This window comes from Hevea brasiliensis, chromosome 2, assembly GCF_030052815.1.
Source record: "Hevea brasiliensis isolate MT/VB/25A 57/8 chromosome 2, ASM3005281v1, whole genome shotgun sequence".
NCBI classification, from domain to species: domain Eukaryota; kingdom Viridiplantae; phylum Streptophyta; class Magnoliopsida; order Malpighiales; family Euphorbiaceae; genus Hevea; species Hevea brasiliensis.
In genome coordinates this window covers 95197123-95220968 of record NC_079494.1, presented here as the reverse complement: position 1 = coordinate 95220968, position 23846 = coordinate 95197123, and the positions used below count along the sequence as shown (strand labels likewise).

Genomic DNA, 23846 nt, shown 5'->3' with positions numbered 1-23846 from the left:
TTTCCTCCTAATATGCTTATCATGCCATCTCTTAGTTCTTTCCTTGTAAAGCTTGGCATTTTCATAAGCATCCAATCTAAGTTCCTCAAGTTCTTTTAGTTGCAGCATTCTTTTTTCTCCTACAGTTTTTAAGTCAAAATTCAGTGTCCTTATGGCCCAATATGCTCTATGCTCCAACTCCAAAGGTAAATGACAAGCTTTCCCATAAACCAATCTAAATGGGGTGGTGCCAATAGGAGTTTTAAAAGCGGTTCTATAGGCCTAAAGAGCATCATCTAACTTTAGTGACCAATCTTTTCTTGAACTATTCACTGTTTTCTCAAGAATTCTTTTTAACTCTCTATTTGAGATCTCCACTTGACCACTAGTTTGTGGATGGTAGGGTGTTGCAACCTTATGCTTCACTCCATATTTTTGTAATAATCTTTCAAATTGATGGTTGCAAAAATGAGAACCTCCATCACTTATAATGGCACGTGGAGTTCCAAATCTTATGAAAATGAACTTTTTAAGGAATTTAATCACAACTCTAACATTATTAGTTAGAGATGGTATAGCTTCAACCTATTTTCTCACATAATCTACTCCAACTAAAATGTATTTGTGTCCAAAGGATGATGAAAAAGGTCCCATGAAATCAATGCCCCACACATCAAATAGTTCCACTTCCAATATATTTTGGAGGGGCATTTCATCTCTCTTCGAGATATTACCCATCCTTTGACACCTATCACATGTATTTACAAAATTTCTCACATCTTTAAACATGTGTGGCCAAAAGAACCCTGCTTGAAGAACCTTTTCTACAGTCTTTGTCACACTCATATGACCTCCATAAAGTGAAGAATGGCAATCTTTAATAACATTCCCTATCTCCTCATCAGCTAAACATCTTCTAATTAACCCATCTCCACATCTCTTGAACAAAAATGGCTCTTCCCAATCATAATCCTTTACATCAAAAAGAAATTTCTTCTTCTGCTGCCATGTTAGTTCAGGTGGAAGGATTCCACACACTAGATAGTTCACGAAATCTGCATACCAAGGGGTTTTTGCATTCATGATCACTAACAGTTGCTCATCAGGAAAATAATCATCTATTGGGGGCTCTTTTCCCAAATTATCTCCTTGTTCTTGCCTCAATCTAGACAAATGATCTGCTACCACATTTTCTACTCCTTTCTTGTCTTTAATTTCAAAGTCAAACTCTTGAAGGAGTAGCACCCACCTTACCAATCTAGGTTTGGCCTCTTTTTTCTGAAGGAGATACTTGATAGCTGCATGATCCGTGTACACTATTATCTTAGACCCCACAAGATAGGACCTGAATTTATCTACTGCAAATACCACTGCCAAAAACTCTTTCTCTGTAGTAGAGTAATTTATTTGAGCATCATCTAAGGTTCTACTTGCATAGTATATTGCATACACCTTCTTATCTCTCCTTTGTCCCAAAATAGCCTTAATGGCAGAATCACTAGCATCGTACATTAACTCAAAAGGTAATGACCAATCGGGTGGCTGCATAATTGGAGCAGATATCAAAGCTTCCTTTATCCTGCAAAAAGCATTCATACAATTAGTATCAAAATGAAATTCCACATCTTTACTCAATAAATTGGTAAGAGGTTTAGAAATCTTAGAGAAATCCTTGATGAATCTCCTGTAAAATCCAGCATGCCCCAAGAAACTCCTCACTCCCTTCATGGATGTTGGGGGTGGCATTTTCTCAATAATTTCTACCTTTGCTTTATCCACCTCAATACCCCTATTTGACACAAGATGTCCCAAAACAATTCCTTCTTGTACCATAAAATGGCACTTTTCCCAATTTAAAACTAAATTGAACTCTTCACATCTCTGCAAAACCTTAGACAAATTAGATAAGCATTCATCGAAAGATTTACCATACACAAAAAAATCATCCATGAACACTTCCATAATACCCTCAATCATGTCAAAAAATATGGACATCATACATCTTTGAAATGTAGCAGGGGCATTACATAGTCCAAATGGCATCCCTCGATATGCAAAGGTACCATAAGGACATGTGAAGGTAGTTTTATCCTGATCATCTGGGTGAATAGGGATCTGAAAGAACCCTGAATAGCCATCCAAATAGCAAAAATAAGAATGATGAGCTAGTCTCTCAAGCATTTGATCTATAAATGGTAATGGAAAATGGTCCTTTCTAGTTGCATTATTCAATTTCCTATAGTCTATACACATTCTCCATCAAGTTACAGTCCTTGTAGGTATTAGTTCATCATTTTCATTTTTCACTACTGTGATGCCCCCTTTCTTGGGTACAACATGAACTGGACTTACCCAATTGCTGTCAGAAACAGGGTAAATGATACCTGCATCAAGCAATTTCAAGATTTCCTTTTTCACAACCTCTTTCATATTTGGATTCAATCTCCTCTGTGACTCTCGAGAGGCTTTATGATTATTTTCTAACAAAATTCTATGCATGAACACAGAAGGATGTATTCCTTTAATATCATCAATGGTATAACCAATTATCCTTCTATGCTTTCTAAGAACTCTTAATAATTTTTCAACTTCACAATCATTCAATTTAGCACTAACAATTACAGGATATGTAGAATTTTTACCTAGAAAAACATACCTGAGATTTGTTGGAAGAGGTTTCAACTCTACCTTAGGTGCTTCACTTTTTTCAAGCTTTGATGATGAAGTTGTTTCTTGCTTTAAGTCCCCAATCTTTTCAATATCAGCTATAGGCAAAGGTGGATTTCCTTCCAAAATTGTAGCATATTCTGCAGCTTCTCCAATCTCATCCCCTTTTTTGATGTTATGAACCAAACAAGCTTCTAAGGGATCTTTAGGATGTTGCTTTTTAAGCACTTCTCTGACCTCTTCATCTATCACATCAACTCTCAAGCATGAATTTAAATCATCTTTCTTTTTCATTGCTTGAAACAAATTAAATTCAACTTTCTCTTCCCCAACTTCTAATGTAAACCTCCCATTTTTTACATCAATCATAGCTCCAGCAGTAGCAAGGAAAGGTCTACCAAGAATAATAGGAATGTGTACATCCTCCTCCATCTCCAATACCACAAAATCCACTGGTATGAAAATTTTCCAACTTTCAGAGGAACATTCTCAATTACCCCAATTGGAAATTTAATAGACCTATCTGCTAACTGTAGTGAAATGGTAGTAGGCTTCATTTCTCCAATCTTCACTTTCTCATAGATAGACAATGGCATCAGACTAACACTGGCTCCAAGATCACATAAAGCCTTATCTATACTGATATCCCCAATGTGACATGGTATGGAAAAATTCCCAGGATCTTTCAGTTTGGGTGGAAGCTTATTTTGCAAAATAGCACTACTTTCTTCCGTGAGAGCCACGATCTCTAATTCCTCCAATTTCTTCTTGTTAGATAAAATCTCCTTCAAAATTTTAGCATATGAAAGCATTTGTGCTAAGGCATCAGTGAAAGGAATAGTCACATGCAAAGACTTCAATACTTCTAAGAACTTCCCAAATTGTTTATCCAAATTTGCTTTCTGGAACCTTTGTGTGAATGGTAAAGGTGGCATGTAGGCTTTAAGTGCAACATATTTAGGTTCTTCCTCTTAACTCTCCCTCTCTTTACTTCCTTTTTCTTCCACAGAATTTTCTTTCTCAGCTTCAATTCTAACTTCAGCTTCAGTTTGTTTATCTCCTTCTCTGTTTTTCTCTTCTTCAATTTTCTCTTCAATCTTTTTATCTCCATTCTCCAATATTTTTCCACTCCTCAATGTAATAGCCTTGCAATGCTCCCTTGAATTTTCTGGCTGGCTAGGGAGCTTCCCAAATGCTTTGTTATTTGAAGAGCTAGCTTGTTGAGCTATTTGATTCTCTAACATCTTATTGTGTGTTGCCATTTGATCCACTTTAGATGCTAATTGAGAAATCATTTCTTGTTGACTTTGATGGCTCACAAGTAGAGTCTCAATCATGGCTTCCAATCTAGCTGTCTTGTCTGGTTGTGCTTATTGTGGTAGAGGTGGAGCAGGTGCATTTTGAGGTTTAGAAATTCCAGGAGGAGGACCTCTATTCTGCTGAAAATTCTGATGTTGTTGATACCTAGAAGGTTGCTGAAAATTTTGATTTTGTCCTTGTCTACCTCCCCAAGAGAAATTGGGGTGGTTTCTCCATCTTTGGATCATAAGTTGCGTAAAATGAGTTACCACCGGTCTTTGATTGTAGTTCCCACATAATCCACTTGCTCACTTGAAAAATCTTGATTAAGTGCAAAAAATATCTTTGCCTGATTGATATTTGCAGCTCCAACTTCTACTGAATTACTAGAACCTCCAGCTGAAGAATCTACTTTCATGCTTAGCTTGTCCATCTTCATTGTCAAAGCATCAAACTTAGCATTAATCATATTTATGGCATCAAGCTCAAACATACCAGCTGGTTTCTTGATCTCATTCCTCTCAAAACTCCATTAGTAGTTGTTATAAGCAATTTTATCAAGAGCAGAAAAAGCTTCATCTTCAGATTTTTCCATAAGATCACCTCCAGAAGATGCATCAATTGTACTTCTAATAGCTGGTGAAACTCCATTGTAAAAGTGTTGAACAAGCATCCACTTAGGAATCCCATGATGTGGACATCTCCTTTGCAAATCCTTGTACCTCTCCCATGCTTCATACAAGCTCTCATCATCTCTAGGTTTGAAAGAAGTCAGCTCATTTCTTAGCTTGGCTGTCTTGCTTGGTGGAAAATATTGAGCTAAAAATGCTTGAGAAAGTTCTTCCCATGTTGTGATAGAACCCGGTGGCAAAGAATGTAACCACTCTCTAGCTCGGTCCTTCAGAGAAAAAGGAAACAATCTGAGTCAAATTGCATCATCAGAAACTCCATTTATCTTCAACATATCACTGATCTCAAGAAAGTGTGCTAGATGCACATGTGGACTTTCACTTGGATTTCCTCCAAATTGTGATTGTTGTACCATCTGACAGAGTGCAGGCTTCAGTTCAAAATTATTAGCTTCTACTCTTGGTCTTGTGATACTTGGCATGAAATCCCCAATGTTAGGATAGGCATGATCCTTCACAGAGCGGTTGTTATTGTTGTTGGCCATTTCTTCTTGTAATTACTCTTGCTCTTGTGCTCTTTCTTGTTGTTGTTGAGCTTTAATTTCAGCCTTTCTCCTCTTAGATTATGCTCTTAAAGCTTTTGCTGTCTTTTCTATTTCTGGATCAAAAAATAAATTGATTTCTTCACTTTTTATCCTTCTCATAAAATAAAGTACCTGAAAAAACAAAATAAACAAATTCTCAATGTAAAATGGTAAAAAGAAAATAAAATAAAATGCCCAAATTAACCAAACAAACAATTGCTCAATATCAAATAAAAATCAAATCCCCGGCAACGGCGCCAAAAACTTAATGTGGCGAATCTGCAAGTATACGAATCGTCTCAAGTAATAAAGTGATGAATCAAGTATCGTTCCCACGAGGATTTGCAGTTTGAGTACCAAACTATGAATGAAGCGATTATTTAGGCTAATGATTAATGAATAAATGGTAAATGTAAATGAGCAAGGTAAATTGATTAATCTAATTAAAATGGGTAAAGAGCAACAAATAAATTCTAAATCTAGTTTGCAATTAAACTAAATTAACAATGGGTAATTTAAATGAAAGTCTAATTATGTTGAAAATGATTCCAGAGTTGGGGGTTTATGCATAAATTAATTGGGATTTGTCTTGGGCATTCCAATTTTTAGGGAAAAATAGAGTTTGAAGGAAATTGATTCTAAATTCCTTTGATATCTTTTTCAAGTAAACCAAAGTGTGTTCTAAAATAACTAAACCTACTTTCGTATGTTATTTGATTACTTTAAAACCTATTAAGTTTGGTAACCAATAATTAATTCCTCTTAAAATCCTAGTTTATTTCTAAATCTAGGTGATTTTAAGTTCCAATCCTTGATTATCTATCAATGACTTTCACCTTTCGGTCCTTCAATCAAAGATTAACACAATACCCAATGGGTAACAACATTAGGCAAGTAAATCAAGCACACAAGGAAAGAATCAAAACTCATATTTATGTAAAATAAGGAAATACCCAGTCCAAATCCACAAATTAATCTAAAACATATTTCCCAACTTTGAAATCTAAAGAGTTTACTCACTCATAATGGTATTTACAAGAACGATTGATGGAAAAGTAAAGAAAAACATGATAAGAGGACTAAAATAGAAAAAACCCAGGTAAAAGAACCAAAATCTCTAGTTTTTGGAGCTCCAGAACTGGTACAGCAGCTCCTCCCCAAAAGAAAATGGTGTCTCCTCCTCTTCCTCTATTAAATTTTCTTTCCTTTTGTTTTTCCTTCCTTTCCTCTTGTGGCAAAAACTAGAAAATGATGAATTTATATCGTCCCAAAAAGTTGCCCTAAAAGTAAATAAGAGCAAAGGAGTGGTTAGGAAATGAGGTGTAAAATTGTCCAAGTCAGCAGCATTATTCACGTTCTGGGCAGTCTGCTTAGGGTTCGGCTTAACCCTAAGCAGCTTCTTAGAAAATTTCAGCCTCTGGTCGCACTGTCTACTTAAGGTTAAGCAGACCCTCAGCAAATCTCGGAAGACTTAGAGTAAAATAGACTTTTCTGCTCATGCTTGACTTGTGCTGCACCTTAAGCACTACCGCTTTACCCTAAGCAGGATCTTAAGCAAAGTCTCAAGCAAATTTTGGCTAATTTGCTCTTTCAAGACTTGATTTATTCAACTTTCCTCTTTGCTTAAAGAACTCCAAATTTCTTCAAATCACTTCCTAATGCACTCATTGATCCTCGATTTGCCACAAAATCTTATAAAAAACAACAAAATTACAAAAATCAAATATAAAGTATCTAAAATTAACAAATAAGCTAAAATAGAGCTAAAAACATAAAATATACTAAAATATAAGGGCAAAATGGATGCAAAACTACCCTAAAATGCCTATATGAAGTGAGTGTAACAAAAAACTGAATTTGACCTAACATTAATAGATGCTCCTAAATCTGCCATTGCACGTTCAAATTTAGAATCACCTATTCTACAGGGAATAGAAAATGAACCTGGATCCTTATACTTGGGGGGTAATTTTTGTTGAATTAATGCTAACACATTTTCCCCCACACTGATGTTCTCATTATTACTCAACTTGCGCTTTGTAGTGCATAACTCCTTGAGGAATTTGGCATACCTGGGAACTTGTTAGATCTCATCAAGTAAAGGTATATTCACCTCTACCTTCCTGAAAGTCTCTAAAATTTCTTTTTCTTGTTCTTCTTTCTTCGTCTTGGCCAACCTCCAGGGGAATGGAGGAAGAATAGAATTATTAACCTTATTTAGTTTAGGTTCGGTATTTACCTTAATTTCAGACTCTTTTTCTCCTTGCTTCTTTTTCGTTGACTCATGTGGAGTCTGATTATCAACTTCTTTCATGACTATTAGTGACGGAAGCTTTCTAGAACCTTGAGCTTCCAGCTTACTCACAGATGAAGCTAACTGACCAATCTGCCTCTCTATGTTTTGAATGCTATTTCTAGTCTCCTATTGAAACTATTGGGTATTGTTAGCCAAAGCCTTAACAATTTCATCAAGTGACATACCTTGATTTGAGGGAGGCGGAGGTGGAGGTGGTTGATTCACTTGTGGTCTTTGCTGCTAGTATCGGTTTTGCACCGGTTGATTCCCATAACTCAGATTGGGATGATCTCGCCATCCTGGATTATAAGTATTTGAATAGGGATCATACCTGCATTTTAGCTATCCATAATGTCCTACTGCATTAGCATGTTCCATTGATTCATCCTCTTGTAACGCAAGATACATGTCAGTAGCATGACCCGAACCTGAACAAATTCCACATACCTTAATAGTTTGCATGTTCCCTATAGCCAATTGCCTCACCAAAGAAGTTAAATCAGAAATTTGTTTCTCAAGGTTAGATGTACTTACCTCATTAACCTTTATAGGTGTGTGATCCATTCTCATTCCAAACTGTTGAGAATTTGCTGCCATGTTAGCAATCAGCCTCCTTGCCTCTTCTGGTGTCTTGTCAACCAAAGCTCCTCCACTAGTAGCATCTATCATACTGCGGTCCATTGGTAGAAGTCCCTCATAGAAATATTGAATTAACAGCTGCTCACTTATTTGATGATGGGGACAGCTTGCACACAGCTTCTTAAATCTCTCCCAATACTCATACAAACTCTCTCCATTGTACTGCCGGATGCCACAAATTTCTTTTCTTATGTTGGTAGCACGGGAAGCAGGAAAATACTTCTCCAAAAATATCTGCTTCATCCCATTCCATGAGTTGATAGATCCAGAAGGAAGGTAATACAACCAATCCTTTGTTGTGCCTTCCAGTGAGAAAGGGAAAGCTCGAAACTTGATTTGATCCTCTGAAACTCCTTGAGGTTTCATGCTGGAACACACAACATGAAATTCCTTTAGATGCTTATGTGGATCCTCACCTGCAAGACCATAAAACTTAGGCAACAAATGGATTAGTCCAGATTTCAACTCAAAAGCAACATTCAAAGTAGGGTATTGAATACACAAAGGTTGTTGGTTTAGATCAGGAGCAGCCAACTCTTTCAAAGTCCTAGCAACAGCCATGGTCTTGTTTTCAGAGCTTAACTCTGAATTAGAATTCAAACTTAGCTCTTTTGGAGATTGAACTCCTTCAGATGTACTCGGAATCTGCCTAGCTTGCTTAGCCAATTTTCTCAACCGTTTAGCTATTTTTTCTACTTATGGATCAATGATCAACTCACCAGATTGAGAAGTTCTTGTCATAAACAAAGAGAAATCAAAGTAAAAATAGAAAAATGCCTCAAAACTCTAGAAAACAATCGAATTTGGCCTCAAGATAGATTGGTCTTAATCAGAACGTCGTTTCCTTCAAAATAGGTATGGGCCGCCCTCCAAATTCAACCAAACTTCTTGATGAATAGTAACATTGTAATTTTTCTTGGAAACTTGAAAATAACAACACTTCACAAACAAAATTAATAACAAAATACCCTAACACTAAAAACATGAAATCCAATGAATTTCAGTCCCCGGCAATGGTGCCAAAATTCTTGATGGGTGTCGAATCCACTATAAATTAAATTAACTGAAATCACCAATTATGAAATATTTTCTGCAGTAAATGGTAAATCCAGGTCGAACCCTAGAGACTGAATTATTAAATTTCGTGCACTTGTGCAATGAAAAAAGAAACAAAGGTTGGGGGGGGGGGGGAATTCGCAATCCAAAGAAGAAATAAAAAATCCAAAATTAAGATCTAAAATTAAATAAGAACTTCTCTCAAATTAAACAAACTTCAGTCCAAGGTAATTATCATTCCAATGCATTGATTAGATCATAGACAAAAGAAATATAATTATATCTTATTGAATACTTAATGTAGATTTACCAAACAATGAGGTAAACCCCTCACTTCCCTATAATCATCAATTCGAGCCCATCACTCTTATTGACTCTAATTATTAACTGAGTTGGTATTAAGCAATCCTCATCAAATTAATAACTACTTTAAGAAAAGGAAGTAGTTAAGCTGAACAACAATTTATGAAGCATAAATTATTTAATCCACCCTATTATTTCCTTAGGTTATTATCGAAAACTTGGATCATAATCAATAAAACCTAATTGCTACTCATGTTCAATCTTACACAATAATTACGGATTATGAAGATGAATGAGCAATTGATCAAATCAAACAATTAACTAATAGGCCTTTTTAGCAAATCATTCAATATATCAAAGACAATGAAATCAGAAAACAATAGATATTTTAAAAAGACATAAATTAAATTGAGCAAAAGAACTTGAATCCTTTGAACTGAATTAAAAACTTAACCACTCATATTCATGGCTTACAGAAAAATAAAGAAAAATAAAGAATAAATCTAAAAAAAAAAAAGAATGGAGAATGAAGGTCTGAATTGGATGCTCTTAGCTGCTGCCCAAAGACGTATTTATAGTAAAAAACCTAACCCCAAAGATAGGAACCAAACTAGGAAAAGTTTTGAAATTCAAAAGACAGATTTTTAGCCTACATTCACGTCTTTGAAATCAAGGTCGATTTTCAGTGATTTCGTTTCCGAATCTACCTCTTCCCTCTTCAGGAAAGTTGTAGCCCTATTTCTTAGCTTTCCAACGGGTACTCATTCGCTCAAATTAGAGGTCTATAGCCCAAGTTATGGCTTAAAAACAGAGACTGGTTCAGACAAATGGTCCAGCCCATAGTGACTACTTCATTGTCGTTTTTTACAATTAAAATGACATCATCTTGTAACACCCCTATTTGTAAAGCTTGGTATATTTCACTATTCCAGTGATCGGTGTCGGTCCGGATAATTAAGAGGATTAGAACCACACTTAAGACAACTAGATAAGTCCTGAACACAAATAATTAGTAATTGTCAATTAGTTAAGTATAAATAAGAAAAACAGAACATAAGAAGTTAAACGAGCCGAGAGTCACAGCGATAGGTGACCTTCTCGGGAAGGACTGCGATGTCGATTTAAACTCAAATTTTGAACCATAAAATATGACGCCGCGGTCCTTAGGACTATTACGAACACAGTGGAAAAGAGAAAATCACGAAAAAGAAATGTTAAGCCGGTCAAATAATTAGGTCAGGGATCTAGAAAAAATATTAAATTATTTGCAAACTAGGTCGAACCGGTGAGGGGTAATTTGGAAAAATAAATAGAAAAAAAAAGAAAAAGAAAAAGTGAAAAGTGATGACATCATGCATGACATCATGCATGATGCAATAAACACTAATTAAAAAAATAAATTTGGATAATTTGTGGTCTTCCATAAAGGATAAATTAATAAAAGAAAAAGAAAAGGAAAAAAAAAAAAGTCTTCTTCATTGCCGTCCCTCTCTCTCTCACTCTCTCCCTCACCCATAAACTTCCATTAAAGCTCTTTTATGAGCTTAAAAATAACAAAATCCCACCATAAAAAATAGTCTACCATAGATAAAACTTGTTTGGGCAACTAGAAAGGAAGGTGCAAGGGAAAGAAAGAAAAGAAAACTTGAAGGAAAGGAAGAAGAAAATTCTGCATTCAAGGTAATAATTCAAACTTCAACCTTTTAGTTTAATTATTGTGTTTGTAGCTTAACTAACTTAGAAATATACTTAAAATGAAATGAAAATAGTTGTTGGAGGACTAGAAGTAAATTCGGTCAGGTAGGGTTTATGATGGAAATGCATGTGTTTTTATTGAATTAAATATGTTAGGGAGCTTAATTGAGTTGAGGAATGATGTTGGTATGCTTAGAATCAATTAAATATAACAAAAATGTGAATTAGGTTTTGGCACCAAGGGTTTGAAAAACAAAAATTTGGAGAAGTGGTCAAATGGTGTGTTTGACCTTGTTTGAGATGGAAAATGGTCATTTGTGACCAATTGATGTATGTTGGAAGTGTTAGAATTAGGTTTAGATTCGGATTGGATGTGGGCAGTATGCAGGCAGCATGACCAAGGTCCCTTTCAGGGACCAAAACTGAAAATTTACTAACCCAATTGGTGTGAAACCAATTGGGAATGAAACTAGACACAAAATGACACATTTTTCATTTAGGAATCATGCCCAAAAAGTGACCATAGCATAGTGAACAAATTGGCCAAATCCAGATGTGAGTGTTCTGCCCTGTACAAAAATGACCAAATGAACATTTGGCCATAACTTGGGCTGGCAAGTTTAAATGACCTAAAATTTTACCAGTAGAAAGCTGAGATATAGTCCTAAAACTTTCATGAAGAACACAAACCCAAATTATGCCCTTAACCAAGTCATTTATCCATCCAAAGTTGGTAACCTAAAACTGCCAGAACCCAGAAATTTGCTCAGAAATCTGGGTAAGTCCAATCCGGCAGCCATGATTCAAATGGCTATAACTTGAGCTACAAAACTCCAAATGGAGTGATTCAAAAAGGAGAATAAAGTTAAGACAATAAGGAACAATTTCTATGAAGAAAACTTAGTCAAATTCTAATAGCAAAATAACCAATAGAACAGTGCAATATAAGACACTAAAACTGAAAATTTGCAAATTTGCCTAAAAGACTTAGAATTTGAGTAAACAACTAAAACCAACAAATTTAGTAACCAAAATGTGGTATGTGGGTGAAATTGGAATTCCCATACCTATTAAGCATTAGAAAGTCAACAAATTGACTTGAATAGTTAGTGAATAGTAACCCCAAAACATAAATTTTAAAGAATGCTAATTTTAGCATATTAAAGCTAGGTAAAAGTCAATTTGAATTTATTTTTGGATTTATGATAAGTCATGATACTGAAACACTGTGAAACTGTGTATTTTAGTGGAAAATAATACAGGAAAAGAACCCGAGGGATCGAGTCAAGCCAAGAGGCAACTCGTATAAGGTTTGTGCACAACATAAAATTTGTCTTTAAATTTCTTTTGCAATTGTATAAAATGAATTGTGATTTATTTTGATTGCAACTTTGTAATTGAAATGAAGAAATTGTGTTGACCTAAATTATTGTAAAGTTTAATTGTATGTATTTGAAATGGCATCAAATATTTAGTAAATTGTTAAGATAATTTTGAAACCACAGTGTCATGACCATATATTTGAATACCTCACTAGCATGACTAGTGGGGGAAATCAATTTCGAATTTTGATTCCTTCTCTGGCTGAAGTATTGAGGTGTGTGCCAGTAGAAGAAGAAAAAGAATGGGCTCCCATATATTTGAGCTAGCTAGCCTTGTGATGTGACTTCTCCTTAGCCTCTGGCTATTGAGATGATATTTGTTTCGAATGGCATGATATAACTGTGTGTTTTTATGAAATTTGTTTTGAGACTTTTGAAATGAAATTGTTTGGATTAAAATTATATTTTGAATTTTATATCTCATGTTTAGTTAAATTTTTGAACAATTATGTTTTAATTCTGCATAAAGATTATTTTAGTATGTTGTGCATCACTAAGTCCTAGTACTCAGTGATGGCTGTTATTGTTATCGCAGATATAAAGACTAAAGGAGTAGCAGAGTAAACTGCTGAGGATTGAGGAGCTGCCTGCTTTGAAGTCTATCGGGTATATTTTATACCCTGATTGTAAAAACTATTTTGATATATGTAAATGTATATAATTGTATGGATATGTAAAATTGGTTATGCGCAGTTGTATAAAGTTGTATAAAACTTGTAATAAATTTTAGTTTGGATTTTTTCTAATTTAAATTTTGGAATGATGTATGTATATTATTTTATCTTTAATGAAATATGAATGGAAGTATTTTATTTTAATTTGAATGAAATTACTTAGTAGTATTTTTTATGATGTTGAATTTTAGAATTTGAGAAATGATGTTTAAATTGGTTGGGATGGATGTTGAATTGATGAAGTTGATGAGATAAATCATTTAAAGTGCTTTTTACAAGTATTTGAAGAACTGTTTTCTCAAAATACAGATGGCACTCTGCCGAAATTTTTATAAAATTTGCGAAAAAATAAAATGGGACAAAAATTTTAACTAGTTTCAAACTCTAATTAAATGTTTTAATACCTAGTAGAAAATGCTCACCACTTATAAAGTAAGAAAATTGTTTTAAAATCCCTTGTAGGGTACTTAATGAGTTATTGATAGGTGAAGTTCCGTAGTTCATTAGGTATTCTACGGGATCATGTTATGCCTTACAGAGGGGTAAGGTGTGACACATCTAGCATTCAGCCCTTCATAGAAGTTGTAAAGGTAGCTGTTAAGGTTCAATTGGACTTGGGCTTGCTTCATTTGGACATCTGAAACTCCAGATACAAAATAAATACTGAAACTGGTTGTGACACATCAAGTCTAGGCTTTTGCAATAGATCCATAGCTCATTTTGTCAACCTTAGAGACTGATTTAGGCTTTGGTCCCTCTTTATCGTTTGAAGTGCTCTATCTTAGCTTTTCAATGGGTTAAACAGCACTCAATTTGGAGACCCACAACTTTAGAAACACCTGAAAAATACAGTAAAGGTCAAATGCTAAAAATTTCTCCATTTAACACAATTATTCCACAACTATCTAAAAATATGCCTAAATGATAAATATATTTTAACCAACTGAATTAAACATAAAAACACACTAAAAACACTAAATATGATGGGAGTAAAATTAATAAATTATGCACTTATCACAATGCCAGTCTATATGCCAAAAGGCCCACTCTCTCTAGAACCTCATACGGTCCGATAAAGCGAAGACTCAGCTTTCCCTTTTTGCCAAACCTTATAATTTTCTTCCAAGGGGAAACCTTGAGAAATACTTTATCACCCACTGGATACTCAATATCCCTTCTTTTCATATTAATATAGGACTTCTAATGATCTGATGCAGCCTTGAATCTATCTCTGATATGCTTAATCTTTTCCTCTGTCTATTGAACAATTTCTAGGCTAATTAGTTTCCTTTCACCCACTTCATCCCAACACAAAGGAGTTCTGCATTTCCTGCCATACAAAGCTTCATATGGAGGCATCCTAATGCTTGATTGATAGCTATTATTGTAAGCAAATTTAATCAAAGGTAAGTGTGTTTCCCAACTACCTTCAAACTCAATCACACAAGCCTATAGTATATCCTCCAAGATCTGAATTACCCTCTCAGACTGGCCATATGTCTATGAATGGAATACAGTACTGAAGTTCAATCTAGTTTCTAGGGCTTTTTGCAGACTACCTCAGAATCTATAAGTGAACCTTCAATCTCTATTTGACATAATAGATACCGACACTCCATGAAATTTCACAATCTCATCAATATACAGTTTAGTCAATCTGTCTAGGCTATATTCCATCCTCATTGGTAGAAAGTGAGCAGACTTAGTAAATCTAGCCATAATGACCCAAACTACATCATGATTCTTCTGTGTTCCAGGAAGTCCCATTACAAAATCCATTGTAATTCTTTCTCATTTCCACTCAGGAACTGGCAATGGGTGTAGCAAACTAGCTGGCACTTGGCGTTCTGCCTTCACTTGTTGACAAGTTAGGCATTTAGATACATACTCAGCTATGTCCTTCTTCATACCCATCCACCAATAGTGCTCTTTTACCATTATATACATTTTAGTTCCATCAGGGTGCATAGCAAAAAGAGAGTCATGTGCTTCCTTCATAATGATTTGCCTCAATTCCACATCATTTGGAACATACACTCTACCCTAGTGTAACAATAAGCCATCATCATTCACTGAAAATCTAGGTTTCTTACCATCCCGAGCTTTCTCAATCAATTTCTGATACTTTTTATCATTTTGTGCTACCATTTTTATTTGATCAATCAACATTTGCTTCACTTGCCAAGTAGCTATCATTTGTCCCTCATCATCTATTTCCATATTAGCATGCAGTGCCCTCAACTCATGCACCATAGACAAAGGAGAAACCATTAAACTAGCTATAGCATTAGCTTTCCCTGACTGATAATCTATCAAGTAGTCATAGTCTTTGATCAATTCTAACCATCTCCTCTGCCTCAAATTCAGTTCTTTCCATGTACCCAAATACTTCAAGCTCTTATGATCTGTGTAGATGTAGTATTTCTCCCCATATAAATAGTGTCTCCAGATCTTCAGAGCAAATACAGTGGCAGCAAGCTCTAAGTCATGTGTAGGATAGTTTCTCTCATGGGTTTTCAGCTGACGTGATGCATAAGCAATGACATTTTGGTCTTGCATCAGTACATAGTCTAGCCCATTGTGAGAAGCATCACTGTAGACAGTATATTCTTTACTCAGTGTAGGTAAAGTTAAGATTGGAGCTTTAGTCAAACATCTCTTTAACTCATTAAAGCTATGCTGGCATTTATTAGTCCATTGAAATTTTACATCTTTTCGGAGTAGCTTTGGTCAGTGGAGATGCTAACATAGAAAACCCCTTTACAAAACGGTGGTAGTAACTAGCTAAACCTAGAAAACTGCGAACTTTTGTAACATTTCTAGGTGGCTTCCAGTTAAGGATAGCTTCTACCTTGCTGGAATCTACCTTAATGCCTTCAGCTGATACAATGTGCCCCAAGAAAGAAATTTTCTTCAGCCAAATTCACACTTCAATAGCTTGGCATATATTTGTTTCTCCCTTAGGGTTTATAGCACAATCCTCAGGTGCCTATCATGCTCCTCTACATTCTTTGAATACACCAAGCTATCATCAATAAACACCACAACAAACTAATCTAAATATGGTATGACGATAGTGTTCATCAAGTCCATAAAAGCAGCTGGAGCATTGGTTAACCCGAATGGCATAACTAGAAACTCATAGTGGCCATATCGAATTCTAAAAGTAGTTTTAGGAATGCTCTGCTCTTGCACCTTCAACTGATAATACCCCGATCTTAAGTCAATTTTGGAGAACACAGCTGCACCCTTCAACTAATCAAACAAGTCATCTATGCGAGGCAATGGATATCTATTTTTTATGGTCACCTTATTCAACTGTTTATAGTCAATATACAGACGGAGAGTATCATCTTTCTTCTTGACAAATAGAACTGGGGCTCCCCAAGGTGACACACTGGGGTGAATTAAGCCCTTGTTAAGCAATTCTTGCAACTACACCTTCAACTCCTTCAACTCCTTCAACTCAGCAGGTGCCATTCTATAAGGTGTAATAGAGATTGGGTCCACACCAGGCATAACCTCTATTTCAAACTGCACTTCTCTTTTCGGAGGTAATCCTGGCAATTCTTTAGGAAACACGTCCAAAAAATCACATACAGTAGGAATATCCCTCAATGTTGGGCTCCCTACTTGGGTATCTCTCACATGAGCCAAAAAAAACTTCACACACTTTTTGGATCATTTTTCTGGCAAGCGCAGCTGAAATGAGATTTGATGGCAATAACTGCCTCTCCCCATGTATTACTACATCACCATACTACGAGAGACCAAAAGTGACTCTCTTCGGTCTACAGTCAATCATGGCATGATGCCTGGCTAACCAATCTATGCCCAAGATGATATCATAATCTCTGAAGGGCATTTCAATCAAGTCGGATAGAAAAGTATGTCCTTGGATCACCAAAGGACAATCCTTATACACTCTATTGATACTGACCTCCTGGCCTAATGGACTAGTTACTAGCACCTCAAAGTCTATTTTCACACATGGGATAATAGCAGAACAGACAACACTGGCACTAACATATGAATGTGTGGAGCTAAGATCAAACAATACATAAGCATCTTGATCAAGGATAGAGAAAGTACTAGCTACTACATCTGACGTCTCAGCCTCCTCTCTTTGACGCATCATGTACACTTTGGCTAGTGCGCCACTTTGGCTTTGGCTGATTTGTACAAATGTAATGGCCCAACCCACTAATGATATTGTCCACTCTGGACCAAAGCCCTCATAGTTTTAAAACGCGTCACTAGGGATTACGAACCACCAACTTATAAACCCAGCATCTCTCCCGTGTTTTGCCGATGTGGGATTTGCCTAGGGTGTTACAATACACCCCCCTTATGGGACTCAGCGTCCTCGCTGAGGTTTGCCTCACCATCACTTAAGGTTGCACGCGGAGCAGCTCTGATACCACAAATGTAATGGCCCAGCCCACTAGTGATATTGTCCGCTCTGGGCTGAAGCCCTCACGGTTTTAAAATGCGTCACTAGGGGTTACGAACCACCAACTTATAAACCCAGTATCTCTTCCGTGTTTTGCCGATGTGGGATTTGCCTAGGGTGTTACAATGCTCAAATGTAATGTCCCGGCTCACTAGTGATATTGTCCGCTCTGGGCTGGAGCCCTCACGGTTTTAAAACACGTCACTAGGGGTTACGAACCACCAACTTATAAACTTAGCATCTCTCTCGTGTTTTGCCGATGTGGGATTTGCCTAAGGTGTTACAATCCACCCCCCTTATGGGACTCAGCATCCTCGCTGAGGTTTGCCCCACCATCGCTCAAGGTTGCACGCGAAGCGGCTCTGATACCACAAATGTAACGGCCCGGCCCACTAGTGATATTGTCCGCTCTGGGCTGAAGCCCTCACGGTTTTAAAATGCGTCCATAGGGGTTACGAACCACCAACTTATAAACCCAGCATCTCTCCCGTGTTTTGCCGATGTGAGATTTGCCTAAGGTGTTACATAGAAACTTGGGTTGATCCCTTTGAAGTAGCAGGTGGTCCAGAATGGCGTGCACTTATATAATCCTTAGCAAAATAACCAGTGCTACCACAGTTATAACTTGACCCTGTGGCTTTGTAGCATATCCCACCATGCACCTTTTCACATGTCTCATAGGTGCGGACTGCCAATGTTCCTCTGAATGTCTGTTGGGTAAACCTGGGTGGCCTCTGTCCTGAGGATCTACCATTACCAGACTTATGTTAGCTAAATCCTCCAAAGTTTTTTCTATTCCCTAATGCACTATCAAAAGCTTGACCAGTGGTCTTTCCACCGTTCTCTTTCTCCTCTGACCCCTTTTTAGGTGCCCCTTCCAATTCAATTCTTTCTAGCTCTAGGGCTTGTGAAATTAATTCTGAAAATTCTAGTGTCTGAACCCCACCACTTGCAATCTCAAACTTGGTCTTAGCCCAATTTCAAACCTTTTGCATCAATTTCTGCTGGTGGTGAGTAGGCTTCCAGTATAGTGACTCAGTCTAAAAAAGTCCCTCTCATATTCTGATAATGTTCTGTCCCCTTGCTTCAAATTTAGGAATCCTTGCAAATCATATCGACATACGTATCAGGTACCCATTTTTGCCTAAACTCCCTCAAGAAATCTGACCATGTTAGGACTAGGGGCTCTATTAGACTATGTGGGATGGTTTTCCACCACTCATACGCATCCCCTTGCAGCAGAGAAACTGAGTATTAAAACTTTAGTTCTTCAGTGAAATGTAGCTTTTTAAACACCCTTTCCATTCTTTTAAGCCACTGCTCTGCCTCTAGTGGATCCACATTACCCTTAAACTCGGTAGCCCCATATTTCATCAATTTATCATATTGCCTAGCTGGAGGCTGGGGTTGCATTATTAATGCTTGAATTAGGGTTTGAGTTGGCATATTTCCAGCCATCTGTTGGAATAAGGCAGCCATCTGCTGAGTAAACTGAGCAAGAAACTGCGACATGGGTGGAGCTAGTGTAGCTGACCCATTAACATTCTAAAGAGCTGGGGCTTCTCCTTGTACCTCAGCCTCAACTGATTGCTTAACTGAGCGATCCCCTTCTTCCATAACAATTTATAGAAATTCTACTCCCTGGCAATTAACACAAGGAGGATTATCCCCATTAGTTCATATTCATAATGTAAATGCATCATATGTATCAATTAAAGACACTTGAATAGTTGTACTAATCAATGAAATATTTCAATTTATAATTCTAAGCACATTTCAAAACATTACCCTCATACCACTAAAACATGTCACACCTTACCCTCTCGTAAAGCATAACATGATCTTGTAGTATACCTAATGAATTACCGAACTTTGCCTATCAATAACCTATTAAATATACTACAAGGGATTTTAAACCAATTTCCATTCATTTTAAAATGTAAGGTAATGTTGAATAATTATTAAAAAGCCCTAAAGTAAAGTTTATGTCATGAGTCAAAATTTTGATTAGTTTAGTATTATGAATTTTTTTTAGAAATTTTGGCAGAATGCCGGCTAAAAATTAAGAAAATAGTTCTTCAAAATCTATTAAAAACACTTCCAATATGTATATAATACCCACAACTCTATTTAAGTTCAACACAATCCAACTCAATCAACACATTTTTAACAAATCTCAATATTATTTCATTCAGTTCAACTCAAATATAATATTTTGAATTCCAAAAAAGAGAACAAAATATTAATACTATAATTTTGATTGTACAACTTCTCAACTAGTTCTATAGATATATATGAACAATAATTTACATTAAAAAGGAATTTACAAGGGTATAAAATATTATACCTCTAAAAGATCCCAAAATTTGTTTCCCAGCAGTTATAGCAGCTCACTCTACTGCTTTATGCTTCTCTCTATCTGCGACAGCAAGAAAAAAGCCATCGCTGAGTAATTGTAACACCCTACCCCTCTGTAAGGCATAATATGATCCCGTAGTATACCTAATGAATTACTGAACTTCGCCTATCGATAACCCATTAAATATACTAAAAGGGATTTTAAACCAATTTCCAATCATTTTAAAGTGTAAGGTAATATTGAATAAATATTAAAAAGCCTTTAATTAAAGTTTATGTTATAAACTAAAATTTTGATTAATTTGGCATTGCGAAAATTTTACAAAAATTTCGGCAGAGTGCCGACTAGAAATTGAGAAAACAGTTCTTTAAAACCTATTAAAAATACTCCCAATATGTAATAAATCCACAACACCAATTAACCTCAACACAATCCAATACAAACCAACACAATTTCTAACAATCTCAATATCATTGAAGTCAATGCAATTTATATATAAAATTCACATTTCAAGAAAAGAGGATAAAATAATATTATTATAATTTTGATTGTACAACTGCTCATTCAGTTTTATAGATATATATGTACAATTATTTTACATCAAAAGAAATTTACAAGGGTATAAAATATTATACTTGTAAAAATCCCAAAGTATGTTTCCCTGCAGCTATAGTAGCTCACTCTGCTGCTTTATCCTTTTCCCTATCTGCGACAATAAGAAAAAGCCATCACTGAGTAATTTTACTCAGTGGTGCATAATAATAATTTTTTTTAAAAGACACAAGAAATATAATCATTCATTTGGGAACAAAATTTAAAATTTTCACAATCATAATTCACAAAGCTAATGCCAATATTTTTAACAACAATTTATCGAAATAATTGTAAATAATAGTATTGCCGATAATTACACAACTTAGGTCATGACATAAAATTTCACGATCAATGTCGTGTTGTACACCACGATAAAGCAATCTACAACCTCACTAATCGAAATTAATGAGGAAGGTGGCTAGCTAGCTATATGAGTACTCATTCGATCTCAATCTCAAATTGGCAAGCTAGAGAGGGAGGAACATAATCAATCTCAACTCCCTAGTAGAGGAGGAACATAATAGATTTGCCATGCCAAGTGTGAATTCAAAATCCAATGCAAACCATTTCATTCAAACAATTTAATTTCAACACTAGTCATGTATCATTCAAAATTTTCGCTTATAATTTAGGCAACATAATATTTCTTAAATAAATTTCTCAAAGCCAAAAAAATCATAAATTGTTCACAACACACTTATCCAAATAAATTTTCTAGTAGAGATAAAGAATATAAAAATTGTTGTGCACAAACCTCTTTTGCTTGCCTTAACTCAATCTACTCTACCTCCTTCCTTGGAAGGCTCATTTCCTACTGAAACACATAATTAAAGTGTTTCAATATCCATTCAACTTATTTCTAAATAATTAAGCCAAAAATTGAATTTTTCATACTCAATTTACTTATAAAGTCTTATAAGGTTGGGTTCCTTGCATTTGATGTTAATGTGATTACTATTCACATTACTATTCATGCAAATTTTTTACTTTTTCATAATTAATAATTATATAATTTCTAAACACATGGTTCTACCACATTTTGTGTCACAATTTTATTGGCATTGGTTGCTAATTACAATTCAAGGCTTATTAGGAGAAATTTCAAAACTTTAGATTTCATTGCCTATGTTTACTATTCCATTGGACTAATCTACATTAGAAATTTAGCTAAACTTTCTCCATCAAAGTTGTTCCTTAATGTCTCTACTTTAATTCCCCTTTTAAATCACTCCATTTAGAGTTTTTTTAGCTCAAGTTATGGCATTTTTACCATAATTAGCTGGATTGATCCATTTCCAGATTTTTTGAGCAAATTTGGTTCTGGCAATTTTGATGACCTAAATTTGATTATCTATTTGACCAGTTTATGGTCAAAATTTGGGTTTTTATTCTTCATAAAAGTTGTTCTACTATGTCTAAGCTTTCCAATGGTTCAAAAATCAGGTCATTTGGACATCTCTACTCAAAGTTATGACCATTTGAATATGTAATGTTCATTGGGTCAATTTTGCCCAAAATCAGGGCACCAATTTCAGATTCAACCCAATTTTAGACCAACTTATGACCAGTTTTTGGGCAAGGTTTCTCCATAAAAAATGTAGAATTATGGCTCTAATTTTATCTCCAATTAGCGTCACACCAATTGGAGCAACACAATTCAACTTATGGCCCTTTAACCTAGCTGGACTCATTAGTTCCAGAATTCAACAATTCCATAACCACAACTTATCTCAATTCCATTCCTCAATTCCCAATTCAAAGCACACCAAATGGCCAAAATTGAGCATTATACACATCAATTGGTTAACAATTCTCAAAAATCCCCAAATTCCTCCAAAACCCAAATCACTAAGAACCCTTATTTACCAATTGCCATAATTCATGTAATCCAAGTATACTAATTACATCTACTTACTCATTTAAGCTTGTATACATATTTAATTCCATCAATTTCCATCAAACCCTAATCCCATCAAGTTGACCAAATTTTATGGCTTGAGTCTATGCATGAATTTTTTTCAATTCTTAAGTTAATTTCTACTTGCTTAACATCATTTTCTCAAGCATAAACTAACTTAAGTGAAGAGGGAGAGACTTACCTCTATGGTGCTTCTAAACCTTCAACTTCTCTTCTAATTTCTTCAATTTCTCCCTTCAATTCTTCTTTTCTAGGACTAATTTGGAGTTTTCTATAATTTATGGCTAGGGTTTATGGGAAGAAATCAAGCTTTAAAAGCTTGAACTTGCTTAACTATGGTGGAATTTTGAGAAAGAGTAAGAGAGAGAGAGGGTTCAGCCCATTGAAGGAAGAAGAAGCAAAATTATTTGTTTTTAATTTTTTTGTCTCTATTTATGTATAATTATCCCCACATTTATGTAATTTAAAATTATAGTTTCATTAAGTCATGCTTACATAATGGATGATGTCATAATCATTTAAATTTTTAAATTTTTCTTTTCCTTTTTCTTTTCTTCCATACACCTCTTCTCTTTTAATTTATTTTTCATAATTTTAATTTCCTACATTTTAATGGACATTTAGGCCAAGAGTCACCTCTAAGGTGAATTGACCAAATTACCCCTTATCGGTCTGATCAGTTTTTCTAATAGCACTAGGTTACTTCCTGAACTCTGATTCAATTATTTGAACTGGTTCTCTATTATTTTATGTGGTTTTCACATTACGATTAGCTTCGCAATCATCCCTTGGCCTGAGGTGTCATAGGGTCCCACACAAAATTAGGGTAGCAATTAAGCTCGCAGTCACTTCCCGGTTCGGTCACCCATCACCAGGACCTCGGCTCATTTAACCGATTATGTTTCATTTTTCTTATTTCCATTTCACCTTAACATAATTTCTATTAATTTTTATTTATGGCTTTTCTAAATGATATAGATATAGTTCTAGACATCCTGACTGTTCGAGCAGACATTAGTCACCGAAATAATAAAATGTATAGACTACTTAATATAGGGGTGTTATAGGAATTTAGTCAGTGGTGCACAATAATAATTTCTAAAGTCATCAGAAATATAATCATTCATTGATAACATAAATATAAAATTTTTCACAATCACAGTTCTCCAGCTGAAGTCAGGATTTTTAATAACAATTTATCAAAATAAATTATAAATAATAGTGTTGCCAATAAATACACAACTTAGGTCATAACATAAAATTTCATGATCAATGTCGTGTTGTACACCATGACAAAGCAATCTACAACCTCACTAATC

General features: G+C 35.3%; 2 non-coding genes across 2 annotated transcripts; both read left to right on the top strand.

Moving 5' to 3' along the window:
- The first annotated feature begins 4628 nt into the window (after positions 1-4628).
- Positions 4629-4735, top strand: LOC131178254 (small nucleolar RNA R71). Its single transcript, XR_009147388.1, has one exon. It is a non-coding gene; the product is annotated as a small nucleolar RNA R71 (small nucleolar RNA).
- Positions 4736-8181: 3446 nt separating this feature from the next.
- LOC131178067 (small nucleolar RNA R71) lies at positions 8182-8288 on the top strand. Its single transcript, XR_009147197.1, has one exon. It is a non-coding gene; the product is annotated as a small nucleolar RNA R71 (small nucleolar RNA).
- Positions 8289-23846: the final 15558 nt, after the last annotated feature.